Raw genomic sequence first — 20,355 nt, forward strand, 5'->3', positions numbered from 1 at the left:
TTTCTCATTATATACTCTTCTACAATTGTATCTTTCTAGTACTTTTCTTAACAGACACAGTTACTGTATCCAATGTATACTACAGTATATACATCATTTTATTTTGTTTCTATAACCTATATATAACAATTTTTTTTTCATTTTTGGCAATGCTACATGGCATATGGATCTTAGTTCCCTAATCAGCCATCGATCCTCTACTTACTTCATCGGAGGCATGCTATCTGAAAAGTTAGTTTTTTCATTTAACAATTGAGACTGTCTTCTCATGGTGTAAGTACACTGAAGTGACATTTTTAAAGGCAATAAATGGGCATGCTTAATTGATAAGTTATTAATCTCTTATTATTGAACATTTAGGTTGATTATAACATTTTCATGATTATGAACAGCAGCAATGTATATCTTGTTTTATACATCTTTATGTATATGTTCATTTGCTCCTTAAGATGCAGCTCAAGAAGTTGACCTACTGGGTGGATATATATGCTGCTTGGTTTCAAGATATCTGGGAGACACCTTGATATCTTCATGGACAAGACACAAAAAGCTCACAATTGTGCTACCACCTATTGTGAACTTGCTTCTATATTGCTTACATTATATAGAAGAGATTAATTGCTGCTGAATATACCTATCCTACAGGTAACTGAGGTCAAAAACAATCTTCTCATTCAGAGTGTTTGTTTCTTCTTTTAAACTAGCATAAGTCTGACTGACATGACATTTACATGGTGGCAGTTCTGCTATTTAACAAGCACAACAAATTCAGCCCATATCCATCAGATCAATCAGTACCCATATCATCAGGGTGATTAATCTTTAATATCACTCCTACGTGGTAGTGTTCTCATTGTCACTAAGTTATGCAACATAAGGCCATTTGACATCACATTAACCCCACTTTGCTTGAACTTGAATTTCTCTTACAATGTCCATGCTGCAATTTCTCCCCACTTGCAATCAAGATTACTCTTATACCTGAATCCGTTCATGTTTTTTGCTTCTAGGAGTTATTTGCACATAGTGCAAGGAAAGTTGTTTCACCCAAGGGAGCCAAAAGTAAAAACTCACTGATAAATTCTAACTTACAGAAAGATGAGGCTTTGATGAACATCATGAGACTATAGTCCCTTGGATTTTCCCAAGCTAATTGTGGGAAAAGTGTAAGAACAAATTACAGAATCACAAAGTTGTTGAAGACCATAGGACCTTAATATGTCATCATATGGGGAGGATTATATAGAGAGAGACTCAGCAGTGGCCTCAAAATCTTTCTATAGGAGGAAAACTGGAATGGAAAATGATACTAGGGGGCCTATGTTTAAGGAACCACACTTTCACTGACATAACATTTTTGGTGGGGATGGCCCCCATTCCACTACATCAATTCAAGTCATGTTATTTCTCTAACAATGATCTAAGTCTTTCTTGTTATGTAATGTTAAGTCACTATGCCTGAATTAATTCACTCTTTTTTTCTTATTTTCTGGTTGGGAGAAATTCTGTCTTGGGTGTATATGTGTGTCTAGAGTAAAATATCACTTTTCAGGTATTTCTAACAAAGTAGTACATCTATATAGACTTTTAAAATTAATTAAACTATCCCTATGTAAAAGTCAAATTCTTTTCTTCCTTTATTTTTTAAATTAGAAAGAATCAATCTTTTGACTAGTCTGACAATAATAACTCTAAATGTAACTTGATTCCAGAAGAGACATATAAGTGAAGCAGGCTAATAAAATAGGAAGGAATATGCTTACAGTTTGATTGTTATGCCAATGGGGATCTGGAGACTGGGTCACAGTGCCATTTCCCTCTGCTCAAAAAGAAAGAAAATTAATAAGAATTACAAAAAGATATTGAACTTTCCTGCAAACACCAAATATATTCACACTGCCTTCTGGTAACGAAGGGAAAGTTGAATAATCATATGGCCTAATGCTGTAGGCATCCCAAGAATAATACCAAGTTAATAACATTTATTAATTTAAGTAGTAACCTTGTGTTTCTTAACCATTTTGTCATGGACCCTTTGAAAATGAACCATTTTTTTCTCCCTATGGGGGTGAAAACTGCATGCTCACAAAAAATTTACTGACAATTTAGACAAGACAGAGTGACCCATTCTCAGAACTAGGTTAAAAATTACCACTTACAGATAAATGATCAATATTTCCATAGCAGCTCAGAAACTTCCAATGAGTGCTCAGAGGTCATTACACATCCAAAGAGCAGAACCACTCTGTTCAAAATGATCATTACATTGGTTTTACATTCTAAATGTGAGTGAAATGCATTAAGATACCTCAACAGGTGGCATCCAACTCCTATACTATATGCCAGTGTGCCCAGATACTGATCTAAAAGTGCTTTAGAAAATATGTTACAACACTCCCAAGGCCAGTGTACTTTATACTACCTAAACTCCCAATATAAAAGGATACTATGCCTTAAAAGTTTTCAATGTCTAAATTTTAATAGTGTTTTGAAATATCTCTTTTGTCCCACAGAACATATACTGTTGGCCCTTCTCAGCAACTATAGGTCAAATACAGGACTCTCTCTTTACTGAGTATCTATTATATACAAGCATTTTACATCCTTATACAAATTTTCTTAATCCAAAATTTTAGATGAGGTGATGAAATGGTTGAAGTTTCCAACTCTACTAAAGGACAAGAGCCTCAGCTCATAATAACTGCACACGTTATGTTTCCATTCAGTGAAAATACTGCAGTTCTCAGAGATTCACATGCTACTAACAGAGCTATAAAACCATCATTTTCTAATGGTAGTAAAAATGAAGTAACCTTACTCCCCCTAAGTTTCACACTTTACACTACTGTATCTACAAATTAAACATTCCGACACTGCTTCTTCAAGAGACAAAGACAGTGTCTAAGTCTAGTCTCTGTGTATGATTTATGTTATAACCTTAAATCCTTAAGCTATAGAATGAGTGATTTTGTAAAAAAAAATAGCAAGGACTAGAGTCAGATGAAACTTGACTTCAGTGCTGACATGTCACTTACCAATGTGACCTCGATCAATGTCCTTTACATACACATTACATATATATGCATGTAAATGTATGTATTTACATTTCCAGCTGGGGTAACCTTGAACTACAAGCTGTTGATAGCACCCATCTCATAAAGTTATCACTTTAGATGATGCATGTAAGGTGCTTAACACCATATTAAACAAATATCAGGTATCACAATTATGTTGCTATATAACAATAGGAGCAATGGGCAAGGGACACCATGCAACGGATTTTCCAAATATCACGTCCTTCATTCCTTACAAACATGTAGTGAGGAATGAAACAACTCGCCCATGGGCGTGCAGCTTGAAACTGCCATTGGCGGGCAGGAGAACTGGAAGCTGTTTGTCTCCAAAGTAGAACTAAATGTCCTCCTCAGTCTGGCAATGGCAAGAAATAAACCTGCCTTGAAAGAATTAAATGAGATAACGCACAACAATTTGCAGGCACATGCATCTGGAAAGGTAGGTGCAGGCCCTGCGAAAACCAAGATTCCTTCTGGACTAACATTCTTTGCTTTGTGAGGCTGTAACCCACTGAAGTGCGACTCGGGCACGGTGAGGATTTGGCTGAAGGGCCTCAGAGATGCTGCCAAGACGGCAGCAGTCAGAGAAGTTGTGGGGACACAGCTGCTCCAATGTCTGTTCCATGCTGGCAAGACTACTTGACCAGGTTTTAGTGACATATTTTAGAGAACAATTTCCCATTTTCTACTTTGTTCTTCCTCTTAGCCTAAAAGTGTGAGGTGCAGTTGCTCCAACTGCTCTTACCTGTATTTTTATCTGCTTTCTCTTTGCTTTTATGCCCAGAAACAACTCACACCAAGGATTCCACTTTCAAAACCAAATGTCACTATTAGCTAATTTCAATTAAATTGGTCCCTCTCTGAGTCTTACTGCATGTCCATTTTCAGTTAAGAGCTTCCTTGAATGATTGGCAAAGTAGGCTACCCTGGGTGTCTGCTACATGACGAATCATACGCACATGTCTTACAAAGTCTGACCTTGTTGGATGCTTCACAGGCACGTGGACAAATAACCGGTTCTGCATTACAAAGGGGTTCACATATGGCACTCTCCAAATAACCACCATGGGTAACAGAGTTAGCTGAGAAAGATGACAATTCAATATCATATTTCTCCATTACAGGAAAAACAAACTAATCTTACATCTCAAAAGAATATGGACTTCCCAAACTAGGGAGAACTGGGAGTCTTTTGGAGTGGAATAGCACAATCCTCGGAGAAGGCGATGGCACCCCACTCCAGTACTCTTGCCTGGAAAATCCCATGGATGGAGGAGCCTGGTAGGCTGCAGTCCATGCCGTCCCTAAGAGTCAGACACGACTGAGCCACTTCACTTTCACTTTTCGCTTTCATGCTTTGGAGAAGGAAATGGCAACCCATTCCAGTGTTATTGCCTGGAGAATCCCAAGGACGAGGGAGCCTGGTGGGCTGCCATCTATGGGGTCGCACAGAGTCGGACACGATTGAAACAACTTAGCAGCAAAGGCAGCAGCAACACAATCCTAGTGGGCTGTGCCTTTTTGGTTCTGGTGAACATGTTCTCAACCCACCTCCAAGTGTTCATATGAAATGAAAGCTCAACAAGGCAGCAGGGGAGCCTCCTGGCTCTGTGTAGTTTCTGGTGCTTAGAGGTGACTAGTTTGGTCTGGACCAGTTTGGTTTTAATTGTTTTAAGGCTCTGTCCAGGGAAGTATGCCTAGAAATAAGTTTAAAGACAGGCTGATTCATTTTATTTAGAAAAATGTGGATATGTATGTGGATGATCCCAAATCATACTACCTGCCTATGTCACTCAAATGTACATATTTCTGAAATTCCAAGTAACATTCATAGTTGCCACTCTATCACTTACCTTGTAACTGTGTCCCCAGATCTTTATCTCAAATAACACTTGTAAGAATAAGTAATATTTCCTCCATTTGCCAAAGGATAAAAACAGATTCTAAGAGGGTAATAAGACATTTGTTCAAGTTGCATAGCTGAGTGGATAGCCATTGTTGGCATTCAAGTCACGCTTGTCTTATTTCAGAATATGTGCTCTGAACAATGTGCTATAATATTTATCAAAATTTGAATGCTCCCAGGTGTTCAGAAAAGAAACTGAAGTTACCTGTTGAACAAGAGTGCCATGTGGGGCTGGTTATGTTTGTCTCATACAGGGTAGCAGGCTGGGTTTCTGCTGTCTGAGTTGGAGAAGATAAAGAAGCTATAGGAATGACAAGAACGGAAAAATAGTGTTCAATTAGTGGAGGAAAGTTTACACCCCCAGCAGAAAGAATAAACAAAAATAAATCAGAAATTACCCTTTGACTCTTTCTTAGAAATGTATTAATAGATGTCCTTGAGGTATGGACATCTTACCCTGCTATGTAGGCATTTCATTGTCATGAACAAATCTGATTTAGATAATGATCTGAGAGCCTAACAACAGAATTATTTCACTTTTTACACTTCTTTTGTTGTTCAGTTGCTAAGTCGTGTCCGACTCTTTCCAGCCCCATGACTGCAGCATGCCATGCTTCTCTGTCCTTCTCTGTCTCCTGGAGTTTGCTCAAACTCATGTCCATTGAGTCAGCAATACTGTCTACCCATCTCATTCTCTGCCACCCTCTTCTCCATTTGCCTTCAATCTTTCCCAGAATCAGGGTCTTTTCTAGTGAGTCAGCTGTTTGCATAAGGTAGGCAAAGTATTGGAGCTTCAGCTTTAGCATCAGTCCTGGGGTTGTCATAAGAATTAAGGGGCTTAATACTTATAAAGCATTTAGCATGTTTCCTGACACAGCAAACAGAAATCTTTCCTGACATAGCTTCACTGAAATCTTATCCTCAAGTGTTGGGTTAGGCTTCAAACTGGATTAAATGATCTCTATTCAGAGTTCCTTGTAAGATAGACTGTCATTCACTTGGCCCTGTTCTGGCACCCTTATTTTCCCCTCATAATTCTGTGTTAAACTGGCTGAATGCACCACCCTTCTTAGATGTCCATGACCAGTGGTCTGGCTTTCTTTTTTTTTTCTATTGATGATTGCTTTGAGAATCTGATAAAAACCATAGGTCCCTCTCACTCTGAAAATGCTTAAAGATTCGAAAGATGAATATAAGAAGGTTTGGAAACCTGTTAAGAATCCCTACCCTAAATTGTACATCTGCCTTAACACAGTGCCCTGGATGGTGCATATCCTTACTTTAAAAACTTCTGCACTTAGAAGTACTTTTGCTTACCTGGCTGGAGGTCCTTTGTGGGTGCTGGCATTGGAAGAGCAGAAGTAGAGGACCTTGCTGTCACTGGAGCAGTGGGGACTGTCATGGTTGGAGTACTGGTGATGATTGTTGCTGGCACAGCAGCGGTGGTGGTTGTTGGAGCAGTGGTGACCATCGTGGTTGGAGCAGTGATGGTGGTGGTTGTTGGAGTTGTGGTTGTTCTTGTTTGGGGGGTGGTAGAGGTTGTTCTTGTAATAGTGGTAGTCGTTGTTGGAGTAGTAGTAATGGTTGTCTTTCTAGTAGTGGTGGTTGTTCTCGGAGTAGTGGTGGTGGTTGGAGTAGTGGTGGTTGTTCTCCGAGTAGTGGTGGGAGTTGTCCTTCTTGTAGTGGTGGTTGTTCTCTGAGTAGTGGTGGGAGTTGTCCTTCTTGTAGTGGTGGTTGTTCTCCGAGTAGTGGTGGGAGTTGTCCTTCTTGTAGTGGTGGTTGTTCTCCGAGTAGTGGTGGGAGTTGTCCTTCTTGTAGTGGTGGTTGTTGGAGTAGTGGTGGTGGTTGTTGTTGTAGTAGTAGTGGTGGTGGTCGTTGTTGTTGTAGGTGGAGCTAGAAATCAACAAGAAAGCAGGGATTCATCAAGCAGCAGGAAACAAGAGACTCGTGCTGGGCCTGTGCACCAACACAACCAAGGAGACTGTCCCTGGCAGAACTCAGCACTTATCTCCCAGAAACTCCAAGTTCTTGTCACTGGTCAACTAGAATCTGTGACTGAGGAGGGAGTGAACACATGGTCACAACAAGGCAACAGCGGCATTTAAAGGATGATATTTCGGGAGGTGTTGCTATTAAAAGATGACACATGGGATTTGTGTTGAAGCACTTTGTAAAGACTAGTCATACATATCAGATTCACATATCTTCATAAACATCTGTGAGGGAGGAAAAAGTGTCTAGAGCCTGAAGCTGTCTTTGTTCTCTCAGCAGTACATGACTAGAACCCAAATACTAGTTCCCAAGAACCACAATATTGACCAAATAAATAGCATTCACTTCTGTCACTTCTAAGGGTACCCTCCCAACATATCTGCATCCTAAATGTGGATTAATTCACATCATTAACATACGCTGGATAACACAGATGCCATATGCCACCTGGGAAACCCTAAAAACAGTCATAGATAGTATATACATGAATGGATGGGGCTGTGTTCTAATAAACCTTTATTCACCAAAAAAAAAAAAAAAACTGTTGGTGAGCTTCTTTTATAATCTGATCTGGTCCTATGGCTACAGCTTGCTGACCTGGGTCTAACAGTGTAGTTAAAGATGTTGAAGAACAGTGCAGTTTCAATCCCCTCCCTTCAGTTTGAAATGAAACCTAAGAAAAAGAGGAAGCAAGAAAAACATCTGATCAAAGGAGTATAGCAAGGAGGAACTTTAATCAGCTTGTTCCACTAATGTGTCTTGCTCAGGAGTAAATATTTCCCAGGGAAGAAGCTAGGACACTAAGCCTAGGAAAAGCTGCTGAGGAAGAGCCCTAAGAGAGGTTGAAAGTAAGCTCATTCTGTGAAAAGTTCAAGAAAACTTAAGTAAAGTATCAGGTTGGAGGCAGAGAGTCACTTTGGCTCAGTTATGAACCTGTTTTCCACTGGACAGAGCAGTGGCTTTACAAATATTCATCTATTAAAGAATTTATAAGCACTATAAATGTCCCCTATTCATTTCTTTCTTCCTCCAGACCAATCACATAATTTCACAACTCCAAAAATAATCTCTTCTCCACACACAGCCTCATGCCACATGTGTATAGCTCCAGCATCTTTTGGCTTTCTTAAATTACCTCCTAGATGTTTTCCCAGAGTCAGCTATTTTCTGCATCAGAATTGACCGGATTTTACTTGCTTTCATCAAATGGGCTAAGTGTTCTTGATGAAATTAGGAAAAATTATGAAATTGAAATATCAAGTTCATTTAAACTAAAAAAGAGACCTAGCTTATAAAGGCTCTGAATATTGGGTTCTGTTTTCATTAGAAACTTTAGTGGGAGAATACTTACTATGAAAGAGCACCAGAAGCCAGGAAATCCTTTAGAACCTGCTCCTTTCACCAAGTGGTAAGAAAAATTAAAATGTCTACATCAAGATATAAACACATAAACTTCCCAGACTTTTGGATTTCACAAAATTCTTAAAAAACAAAAGTGAACAGTTACTGAGATGAAAATGTTCTCATATTGCAATAAGGTGATTTTAATTATTTTTTCTCTTTTTTTGTTATAATTGTTCTATTTTATTATTAGTTATTCTTAATCTCTTACTGTGCCTAATTTCTAAGTTAAAATTTTTCATTGGTATATAAGCAAAGAGTCATACATGACTGAGCAACTGAACTAATAAGCATAGGAAAAAAAATATGTATAGGGTTTGGTACTATGTGCAGTTTCAGCTATCCACTGGAGGAGACATTCTTGGAATCAACCCCCATGGAAATAAAGGCAAAAATAAATAAATGGGACCTAATTAAAATTAAAAGCTTCTGCACTACAAAGGAAATTATAAGCAAGGTGAAAAGACACCCTTCAGAACGGGAGAAAATAATAGCAAACAAAGCAACTGACTAAGAATTAACCTCAAAAATATACAAGCAACTCCTGCAGCTCAATTCCTGAAAAAATAAATGACCCAATCAAAAAATGGGCCAAAGAACTAAACAAACATTTCTCCAAAGAAGACATACAGATGACTAACATACACATGAAAAGATGCTCAACATCACTCATTATCAGAGAAATGCAAATCAAAACCACAATAGGGTACCATTTCACACCAGTCAGAATGGCTGCTATCCAAAAGTCTTCAAGCAATAAATGATGGAGAGGGTGTGGAGAAAAGGGAACCCTGTTACACTATTGGTGGGAATGCAAACTAGTACAGTCACTAAGGAGGACAGTGTGAAGATTCCGTAAAAAACTGGAAATAGAACTGCCATATGACCCAGCAACCCCACTGCTGGGCATACACACTGAGGAAACCAGAATTGAAAGAGACACATGTACCCCAATATTCATGGCACCACTGTTTATAATAGCCAGAACATGGAAGAAACCTAGATGTCTACCAGCAGTCAAATGGATAAGAAAGCGATTTTAATTTTTAAACAAGCAATTTAGTGATATGATGTGAGTAAAAGTGAAAGTCACTCAGTTGTGTGCAACTCTTTGCGATGCCAGGAACTATAGAGTTCATGGGATTTTCCAGGCCATAATACTGGACAGGGTAGCCATTCCCTTCTCCAGAGGATCTTCCCAACTATTGCAGGCTGATTCTTTACCAGCTGAGCCATGATATGGTGTGAATTCTGCTTCAAAAAATCCAAGGGTAGAGGGAGGGGATGAAACTATATAGACTTTTTCAATGTATATGCAACAAAATTGAGTTGACAGTTGTCTAAACCAAATGATACATCTATTTGACAGGACCTTATATTATCTGTTTTATATGTGTGAAACTCTCTATGAGTCTTAAAATGTTAAGAAAGAACATTTGAAAATTCTCCAAAGAAATGACCTCAGAGAAAAGGTCAGATTTTCAAGAAGAAGAAATTCAGCTCCATAAAAATACTCATTATATCTCAGTGTGGAACAGTGAATGCTTTTTCATGAACCAACTAGTATTCCTGAAGCACTGCTTCAGGAGACAGTTTGCTGACTGGGAAGATCCTCTAGCCTATGGTCTTGAATCAAGGTTAGTCTTAACACTTCACTCTACACAAATACAAGGTATTCAGTTCAAGAGTTATTAAAACAAGATCATAGGAAACTTTTCTTTCTCTACTAAAGGAAAAGAAAGTTAGTATCAAACAGAAAACTCTCATCTCTGGGAACCCACAGGAAGTGATCAAAAAGTAGGAAGATAAGCTCACCTGGATTGACCTTCAACTCTAGGGTGGTTTTTATGTCATTGAACCACCCTCTCACCTCAATTCGGCAACAATACAAGCCAGTGTCAGACACGGCAGCGTTGTTTATGGTTAAAGACACATCCCTTCCAGGAATATCTCCATATAGCTGATAACGTCCATCGCTCCGATAGGTGACTCTGAATCCATCAGTCCAGATGATGTTAGTTCCGCAATCGAACCAAGGACATGACCCTCGGCCCCAACACATGCTTGTGACTTCTCCATTATAGTAGCAGGGTAGAGTGACACTACGACCCGCCACTCCAGTCACTCGATGGTAAGCGGTTACACCAGCTGTAAATAAAGAGAAACCAGAGCATGAGGTCTCAAAATTTTAACTTTAATTTTATTTTCATTTTATTCTTTATATAGCTTATGCTGTTTGAAATTATCTAACCATATCTTGAGTTTGTAAATTTAATATATGCATTTTTCTTATAAACATATTCTTTAGTAGTATTATTATTAATCAGATATATTTTAGAATGAAACATCATATAAACGTCTTTTTGTACTCAGGATTACCTCCCAATAGGACAGATTTATGAGAGAAAGTATCAGGATAAAGGGTAGAAATATGTTCAGTCTTTTGGTGAAAATGATTCAAATTCCTCTCCAAAAGGTTTGAAACAAATGACACTCCAGCAATGCATCAGTGTGTGTGCATTTTATCCTGTGTTTGACAGGTATCTGCTTGCTGCTGCTGCTGCTGCTGCTAAGTCGCTTCAGTCATGTCCGACTCTGTGCGACCCCATAGACAGCAGCTATTTCCTTCTCTAATGCATGGAAGTGAAAAGTGAAAGGGAAGTCACTCAGTCATGTCTGACTCTTGGCGACCCCATGGACTGCGGCCTACAAGGCTCCTCTGTCCATGGGATTTTCCAGGCAAGAGTACTGGAGTGGAGTGCCATTGCCTTCTCCAGGTATCGGCTTACTAAATGTTAATACATACAGGTAGCTATTCCTCTCCCTTAGATTCAATCACTGTCTCAGTTGAAATCTGATTTTAAAACTGTGTTGCGTTTAAAATTTTGATTTTCAATTTTATTGCAATTTTCTAAATGGCTATGCAAAAAATTTTACCTCACAAATCTCTAAGTTAAAGAAAAAACAGCTAATATCCTACTTACATCATCATTGGCTAGAAGGCTGAAGCCTAGTAAACTCTTTAGAAATCAGTTTTCAGTAAAAAAGGGTTTATAATACTCTCAGAAGGAACTGAGGCTTATAATGGGCTTTGCTGTTTTTAGTTGCTTAGTTGTAACGGACTCTTTTCCACCCCACGGACTGTAGCCCACCAGACTCCTCTGTTCATGAATTTTCCAGGCAAGAATTCTGGAGTGGGTTGCCATTTCCTTCTCCAGAGGATTTTCCCGACTCTGGAATCAAACCCATGTCTCCTGCATTGGTAGGGGGATTCTTTACCACTGAGCCACCTGGGAAGCCCATCATGGGATTTAGGATCGATTAAAAAAAAATCAAGCAGGGATCCCTTCTTGTGAATTGATGACTGTCCTGCAATGGAGCACTGTCCAGTTAACCAGGTGAAACCAAAAAATTGGACAATATTCAATCAAATATTAAACTTTACCTCTTAAAAATAAACAGGCAGGAAAACTCTCTCCTGCAGCAGTGGTTTAAAAAACTGTATTACCAAATGAAGTCTGAGTGGTCCTTAAAAAAATCTGAGATTCAACAACCAGTCATAGTTAGAACTGGGCTGTAAGTCAAGGAAATGCTCTGGGAATAAAACACTCATTGGTATATAAAATAAGTCTAGTTTTTATTACCGGAATTCTGATTATATTTAATTTTGCTTAATATCATTTTTGAATTATAAAGGAAATTTATGCTGATTATACATGCTGTTACAGAATATAATTTAAAAATGTACTTTTCCTCATATTCCTACCTCTAGAGATTTTTTTTAAATTTAGGTTTATGTCTATTCCTAAAAATTTCCCCTATCTCATAGAATGTTAAAATGAGATAAATTAAATAATTTTATTAAAAATTAAATTTTTTGTTTATTGATTTAAAAAGAAATTTTGGCCAAATGGCACCACATGTGGGATCTTAGTTCCCCAAACAGGGATAGAACTCGTGCTTACTGCTTTGAAAACACAAAGTTTTAACCATTGGAAAACCAGGGAAGTTAAAATATTGTCTTCTTAAAAGAAACAGTTACGCATGGTTAAAAAAATCAAAAAGTACAAAACGGTACAATAAAGGACTTGTCTCCTTCCCACCCATCCCCATTTCTTCTTCCCACCCTCGTCCATGGTTACTCTTTCTTACATACACTTGAGTAGTTCATGCATACACAACCATCTACCTACTTTTTTTTTTTTTAATTTAAACACAAATGGCAGCATTAGCTGTTCTGTACTGTAGCATGCCTTATTCACCAACCCATAGACTTTTTGATCCTTAGAATTTAAGCAATTCCTTTGGCTTAAGTTTTCAGCTTGGTTCTTTGCTCACTAGTTGATCCCATTACCTTTGACAAAGTGCCCCTCCATCACGACCACACACACCCTACACACCTCCTATATCCTTGGGGTTCCAAAGTACAAACCACCTATTCACTTACCTGGCAGGAGTAGGAGGCCCAGGATGGCTACCCAAGGATGCATGATGCTACTGGCCTGAAGGAAAGAGAAAGCAGACTGCTTGGTGTGGCCCTCAATCAGATGGTATCAGAACAAGTCTTAATTCTCAGATTGCAACTTCTCACAGAAGCCTGCCTGCTGGAAGCAAGAGTACACTTACAAAGGCTTCAGCTCTCTGTCTGCTCCAGGTGACTGAGAGCTCTGCCCCTTCCAACATATAGGCAAAGCTATCTTCTGAAACAGTCCCTACTTAGCCAGCTCCTTTCCTACACTTAGAGTCCAAACAGAGAAGAAAAGGGAGCAAACGTGAAGGAAATGAGAGGAAGGCTTAGCAGGGAACACCAGATCAAAGACCAGACTTCCCACAGCAAAGGTACACTTATCCTTAGCCTTGAAGATGAGTCACCTGGCTTTCTGGCGAGAGGAGGGTACTTCTTCCCTTGTGGTCACAATGGCGAGTCCCCAGCCTTAGTCAAATTATCAAATGTCCACTGAGCTAAGAACTGAGAGCTGTGAGTTTCACTTATGGCTCAGGAGACTGCTTCTCAGATAGCTCTGAGGAACCACGCCCAAGAGGGGTGGAGAGATAAGCTTATATGTGATTTTGGAGAAGTACAATCAAACATCTCAGTAGAAGGTCCCCACTAGGTACAAGAAACAAATACCTCAATTAATGCCTTTGGCATTTTTTCTAAGATGAAACTTGGATTCATAAAAATTTCTCCTGTAAACATCTAACTATCTGAAGGCCTGTTTGACCAGTTTTCCCAGAGCACAGAGTACTTCATTTTGGATCACTGCACTGAATTCCTTTCAGGGTATATTGAGTGTCAGTGACTACAATGGCTAGTGACTTAATTCTTACAGACCAGATGGCTAGGGACACTCCTTAGCTGCCAGTGCCCCCTCATGGCTATAAATTCAATCATGACTTAGGAGGCAGTTCATGTCCACTTTATCTCATAGTGCAGAGAATACCTTTTTCTCAGTCAGGCCAATATTTTGATGATCTTCAGTGTGCTCTTACTGGACTAGGCACTGCTAATAGTAGCCAAAAGTCTTTGGACCACAAGTCTTTCAAATCTGTTTTGGTCCAAGCAAAATCCCCTGTGTTGCTTCTTCCCATATGTAGAGCTAGACTATTACAATCTTGAGTTCATAAATAAATATATACATGTATAGCTCTTAAACAACTATACCTGTTCAAGTTGCCTAGGCATCATTTTTATCAGAGGCTTAGTCGCACATTTAGTAATGCGAGAAATCACAATCTTGTAAAATAGGCCGAATACAAGTAACATAGCTAGTAGCATTAATAGGGTCATAAGTAAATATTTAAGCCAAGAGTTTCCATTAGGTGTGATCCAGTATATTACCAGCTCATCTGACTTGATCTGTCCTGTACAAATCACTGTCTTAAAGATAATGAAAAACTTGTATTGTTCACAAGGCATCCAGCCTAATTCCCTAGGGTTATTAGGCTCATAATCCTTAGTTTAACTGTTCCCAATGTAAGGGAGCTTTTAAACTTAAATGATTTAAATAATCTGGTGGGAGTCATATAAATCCACCCTGTAACTGAAGGAGGGTCCCTCCTAATAATCAGGAAGTTATATTTACTGACTGAAATTTAGTTTGTTATTTTTGAGCTTGAGTAAAATTAAAAGAAAATTCATGTTATAGCCAAGAGAAAGCACCATTAATTGTCCAAGTGAGGGAGTCCAATTTAGTAATATCAATAGTTGCTCAAACAGAACTATAGCTTTCTTCTGGAATAAATTTCCTAAGAGTCATCCAATTAGACCCATGGAGAGGAGAAATCCACCAAGGTAACCCAGAAGTACTACATATAGGTAACTGATCATAAGCCTAACAATTAGATTAATTTTTAAACTCTGTGTAAGACTTACACCATGATAAAAAACACATGGATTTATGTAAAAGTCCAAGAAATTATCAAAAATAATTATAATATGTGATTATATCCATAATTCTATAATTATATGACATTATTATCTAATGTAACTATTATGCTGAAAACACTATAAGTAATCTAGGGATACCTGTCCACTTCTGATGTTGTCTTCTCTTTGTCTTGGTGGGAGAGAAGTTTCTCCTCTGTTTGAACTTTGTTTTAAGGTGAGTCTAAGGGCTCCAGTGCAAGAACTCTTTCTAAGTGGAAAATACAAATCCAAAAGTCAATTTATTTCATTTGTTCTGTGCATGAGCTAATCAAGGTTATCTGACAAGCGTCCTTTGATGTAGGTTGGAGACAGTCCTTTGAATGATGCCTTTCCAAAATGCATAATCTTCTGGTTATAGGTCATGGGGCATCGAATATGCAGTAACAAGCTTCAGAAACAAACATAGAGTGTCCTTTTAATAATTCAATTAAACTTTACAATAATGTAACCTAACAACAGGGGTCTATCTCAGAAGTGAGTCTTGGGCAGTAAATACAGACCTAAATTAACAATACTAGAATTTAATATCCATATGTGTAATTTTTCTCTCTAAAATTATGTGACTTCTATCAGATATAAACAAATTAAGAGTAATTTGTTTGCAAAAATAAGTCTGCTTTCAGTAAACTTGGCCTGATTACTTATATAAGTATAACTGATCATATAATCCTTTTAAAAATTGGTTTAGGTGGAACTTTTTATAAAGAATCTCAGATTGAATTTTTAAAAGGCTTCTTTCTCAAGGCGAGAAAAGTCATCCCAAGGGCATGCCATCAGATCCCACCTGTGATACCTAAAGATCTGAATTAATTTCTCTCTTCTCAGAGTTCCACAGTGTCTTCAGATTCCTGCAACTGTCAGGAGGTGGACTTTCTCATTTACTTCATAAGTCTGCTAGCAATCTAAGGGTTTACAATTTTAGAGAGATCAGGTAGAAAGAAAAGATACAGGTGTCAGTTTTGCTTACAAAGGTGTCACAACCAAACTGCTGTAAGTCATAATTAGTTTAAGGGGAAAGGTTTCCTTATATCTGGAAAACAGATTTAAAACAGTAATATTTCAGACCAAGAAAACCATAAAATCTATAACCATGTTTATCAGTTCACTCAGTCCTACATAACTAATTCTTGATCTTTTGTTAACAGTTTTATAAAGCTTTTAAAATCCTGCACTTGTCAAAAATCCTTTCTGTGAATTTTCTTGAAAATGAAGCATTTTTGCAAAGGCTTCAGGATCAAACAATAACTGTCAATGAACAACAAACATTTTTAAAGGCATGGTTAAAGATCCGATTGTGATGCCATTGACAAACAAACTTCTTTACTGCTGTGACAGAACATTTTAAGATAATAATAAGAATTAAGACTGATAACATTTGACTATGACATATCAGATTCTTAGGAATTCCAGTAATTTCTAGAGTATCTAAAACATTTCCCCTTACAATATAGCCTAAGGATGTTTATCACCATCCCATTGAAATGCTTCCCATGCAGTTTAAGAGATGATATAAGCCTAGTTAGTTTAATATTTTTATCTTTGATAAAGAGAGAAAACAATTCCCTTAGGTGTTTCAGGACCTTTTGGAAAATCTCAAAGTAAGCTAAAGGTCAAATGAACTTCAAGTAGAATTGGTCTCTGGCAAGTTTGCCAAAAATATCAAAAGGCTTTAAAAAAAACACTTGGTCAGGCAGCATCACAGGTCACTGTGAAACAATACTTATTGACTTAACCAAGAAACAATAAAATATTTCAAAGGCAAATACAGAAAGTTATTAAAAATTACTTATAATACAAAGAAAACTCACATTCTATTACAAAAATCTAATCAATATTCTTAAGAAAACTCTTCCCTCTTAATAGAGGGAAACAAAATTCAGGTTTTGTACCATTTAAGATTGAAATTCATTTGCCTAATTAAATTAATTCTAACTTTGTTCTGCCCAAACATAGAATCATTTCTAAAGTATCTTTTTTCACTCAAACCTATAGTTTTCTATTCTTACAATAATCTGTCTCTTCTTTACTATTTAGAAATAACTACCATCAGAACAAAATTATTTTCTTTTTCCTTAATAAAATGAATTTTTATTTCTTATATCTTCTTCTTGTGAAGTCGCTCAGTCATGTCCTACTCTTTGCAGCCCCATGGACTGTAGCCTACCATGCTCCTCCGTCCATGGGATTTTCCAGGCAAGAGTACTGGAGTGGGTTGCCATTTCCTTCTCCAGGGTATCTTCCTGGCCCAGGGATTGAACCCAGGTCTCCCATATTGCAGGCAGATGCTTTACCATATGAGCCACCAGGGTAGCCCCTCTTCTTCTTACTTGCATACAAAAATGTTTTTCATATTAACTTTATAGGCTGCTGCTGCTGCTAAGTCGCTTCACTCGTGTCCGACTCTATGAGACCCCATAGACGGCAGCCCACCAGGCTCCCCCGTCCCTGGGATTCTCCTGGCAAGAACACTGGAGTGGATTGCCATTTTCTTCTCCAATGCATGAAAATGAAAGGGAAAAGTGAAGTCGCTCAGTCGTGTCCTACTCCTAGCGACCCCATGGACTGCAGCTTACCAGGCTCCTCCGCCCATGGGATTTTCCAGACAAGAATACTGGAGTGGGTTTGCCATTGCCTTCTCCGAACTTTATAGCCTAATTACTTAGAATTATAAAATTTTAAAAATGTTTATTTAACAACATTATGTCTTCCTTGGGACATGCAGAATGTTTAGTTGCAGCATATAAACTCTTAGTTGAGGCATATTGGGTGTAGTTCCCTGACCAGGGATCAAACCCAGGCCCCTGCATTGAAAGCACAGAGTCTTAATCATTGAACCGCCAGTTCAGTTCAGTTCAGTTCAGTCGCTCAGTCGTGTCTGACTCTTTGCAACCCCATGAATCACAGCACACCAGGCATCCCTGTCCATCACCAGCTCCCGGAGTTCACTCAGACTCACGTCCATCGAGTCAGTGATGCCATCCAGCCATCTCATCCTGGGTCATACCCTTCTCCTCCTGCCCCCAATCTCTCCCAGCATCAGAGTCTTTTCCAATGAGTCAACTCTTCGCATGAGGTGGCCAAAGTACTGGAGCTTCAGCTTTAGCATCATTCCTTCCAAAGAAATCCCAGGGTTGATCTCCTTCAGAATGGACTGGTTGGATCTCCTTGCAGTCCAAGGGACCCTCAAGAGTCTTCTCCAACACCACAGTTCAAACGCATCAATTCTTCGGCACTCAGCCTTCTTCACAGTCCAACTCTCACATCCATACATGACCACAGGAAAAACCATAGCCTTGACTAGACGGACCTTAGTTGGCAAAGTAATGTCTCTGCTTTTGAATATACTATCTAGGTTAGTCATAACTTTTCTTCCAAGGAGTAAGCGTCTTTCAATTTCATGGCTGCAGTCACCATCTGCAGTGATTTTGGAGCCCCCAAAAATTAAGTCTGACACTGCCTCTACTGTTTCCCCATCTCTTTCCCATGAAGTAATGGGACCAGATGCCATGATCTTTGTTTTCTGAATGTTGAGCTTTAAGCCAACTTTTTCACTCTCCTCTTTCACTTTCATCAAGAGGCTTTTTAGCTCCTCTTCACTTTCTGCCATAAGGGTGGTGTCATCTGCATATCTGAGGTTATTGATATTTCTCCCAGCAATCTTGATTCCAGCTTGCGTTTCTTCCAGTCCAGCGTTTCTCATGATGTACTCTGCATATAAGTTCAATAAGCAGGGTGACAATATACAGCCTTGATGTACTCCTTTTCCTATTTAGAACCAGTCTGTGGTTCCATGTCCAGTTCTAACTGTTGCTTCCTGACCTGCATATAGATTTCTCAAGAGGCAGGTTAGGTGGTCTGGTATTCCCATCTCTTTTAGAATTTTCCACAGTTTTTTGAGAAGTCCTGAATTACCAACTTTCAAATCTTAATCTCTCGAGAAAACTGAGAAGCAAGCAATTACATACTGTCTTTTCCATTAGCATCCTATAGATTGGCAAACTTGAAATACTATTTATAAAAACTCAACATGAAAAAACTAAGATCATTCAAAATTGGGAAAGGAGTACATCAGGGCTGTACATTCTCACCCTGCTTATTTAACTTACATGCAAAGTACATCATATGAAATGCTGGTCAGGATGAAGCACAAGCTGGAATCAAGATTGCCGGGAGAAATATCAATAACATGAGATATGCAGATGACAACACCCTTATGGCAGAAAGCAAAGAGAAACTGATGAGTCTCTTGATGAAAGTGAAAGAGGAGAGTGAAAAAGCTGGCTTAAAACTCAGTGTTCAAAAAATGAAGATCATGGCATCCGGTCCAAACACTTCATGGCAAATAGTTGGGGAAACAATGGAAACAGTGACAGACTTTATTTTCTGAGGCTCCAAAATCACTGCAGATGGTGACTGCAGCCATGAAATTATAAGATACTTGTTCCTTGGAAGAAAAGCTATAAGCAACCTACACAGCATATTAAAAGCCAGAGACATTACTTTGGAAACAAAGGTCCATCTAGTCAAAGCTATGGTTTTTCCAGTAGTCATGTATGTATGTGAGAGTTGGACCATAAAGAAAGTTGAGTGTCAAAGATTTGACGGTTTTGAACTGTAGTGTTGGAGAACACACTTGAGAGTCCCTTGAACTTCAAGGAGATCCAACCAGTCCATCCTAAAGGAAATCAGTCCTGAATATTCACTGGAAAGAATCATGCTGAAGCTCCAATACTTTGGCCACCTGAAGTGAAGAACTGACTCATTAGAAAAGACTCTGATGCTGGGAAAGATTGAGGACTGGAGGACAAGGGGACAACAGAGGATGAGATGGTTGGATGGCATCACAGGCTCGATGGACATGCATTTTAGCAAGCTTTGGGAATTGGTGATGGATAGGGAAGCCTGGTGTGCTGCAGTCTGTGGGGTTGCAAAGAGCCAGACACAACTGAGAGACTGAACCAAAGATCGTGGCATCCAGTCCCATCACTTGATGGCAAATAGAAGGGGGCAAAGTGGAAGCAGTGATAGATTTTCTTTTCTTGAGTACCAAAATCATTGTGGATGGTGACTGCAGCCATGAAATTAAAAGACACTTGCTCTTTGGAAGAAAAGCTATGACCAACCTAGACAGTGTCTTAAAAAGCAGAGACATCCCTTTGCTGCCATAGGTCCATACAGTCAAAATTGTGGTTTTTCCAGTAGTCATGTGAGAGTTGGACCATAAAGAAGGCAGAACACCGAAGAACTGATGCTTTTAAATTGTGTTGCTGGGGAAGACTCTGGAGAGTCCCCTGGACTGCAGGAAGATCAAACCAGTCAAACCAAAAGGAAATTGACCCTGAATATTCATTGAAGGACTGATGCTGAAGCTGAATCTCCAATACTTTGGCCACCTGATGTGAAGAGCTGACTCATTGGAAAGATCCTGATGCTGGGAAAGATTGAAGACAAAAGGAGAAGAAGGCAGCAGAGGATGAGATCGTTAGATAGCATCACCAACTCAATGGATGTGAATTTTAGCAAATTCCGGGAGATAGTGAAGGACAGGGAAG

Source organism: Capricornis sumatraensis, chromosome 9 (assembly GCF_032405125.1).
Source record: "Capricornis sumatraensis isolate serow.1 chromosome 9, serow.2, whole genome shotgun sequence".
Taxonomy (NCBI): Eukaryota; Metazoa; Chordata; class Mammalia; order Artiodactyla; family Bovidae; genus Capricornis; species Capricornis sumatraensis.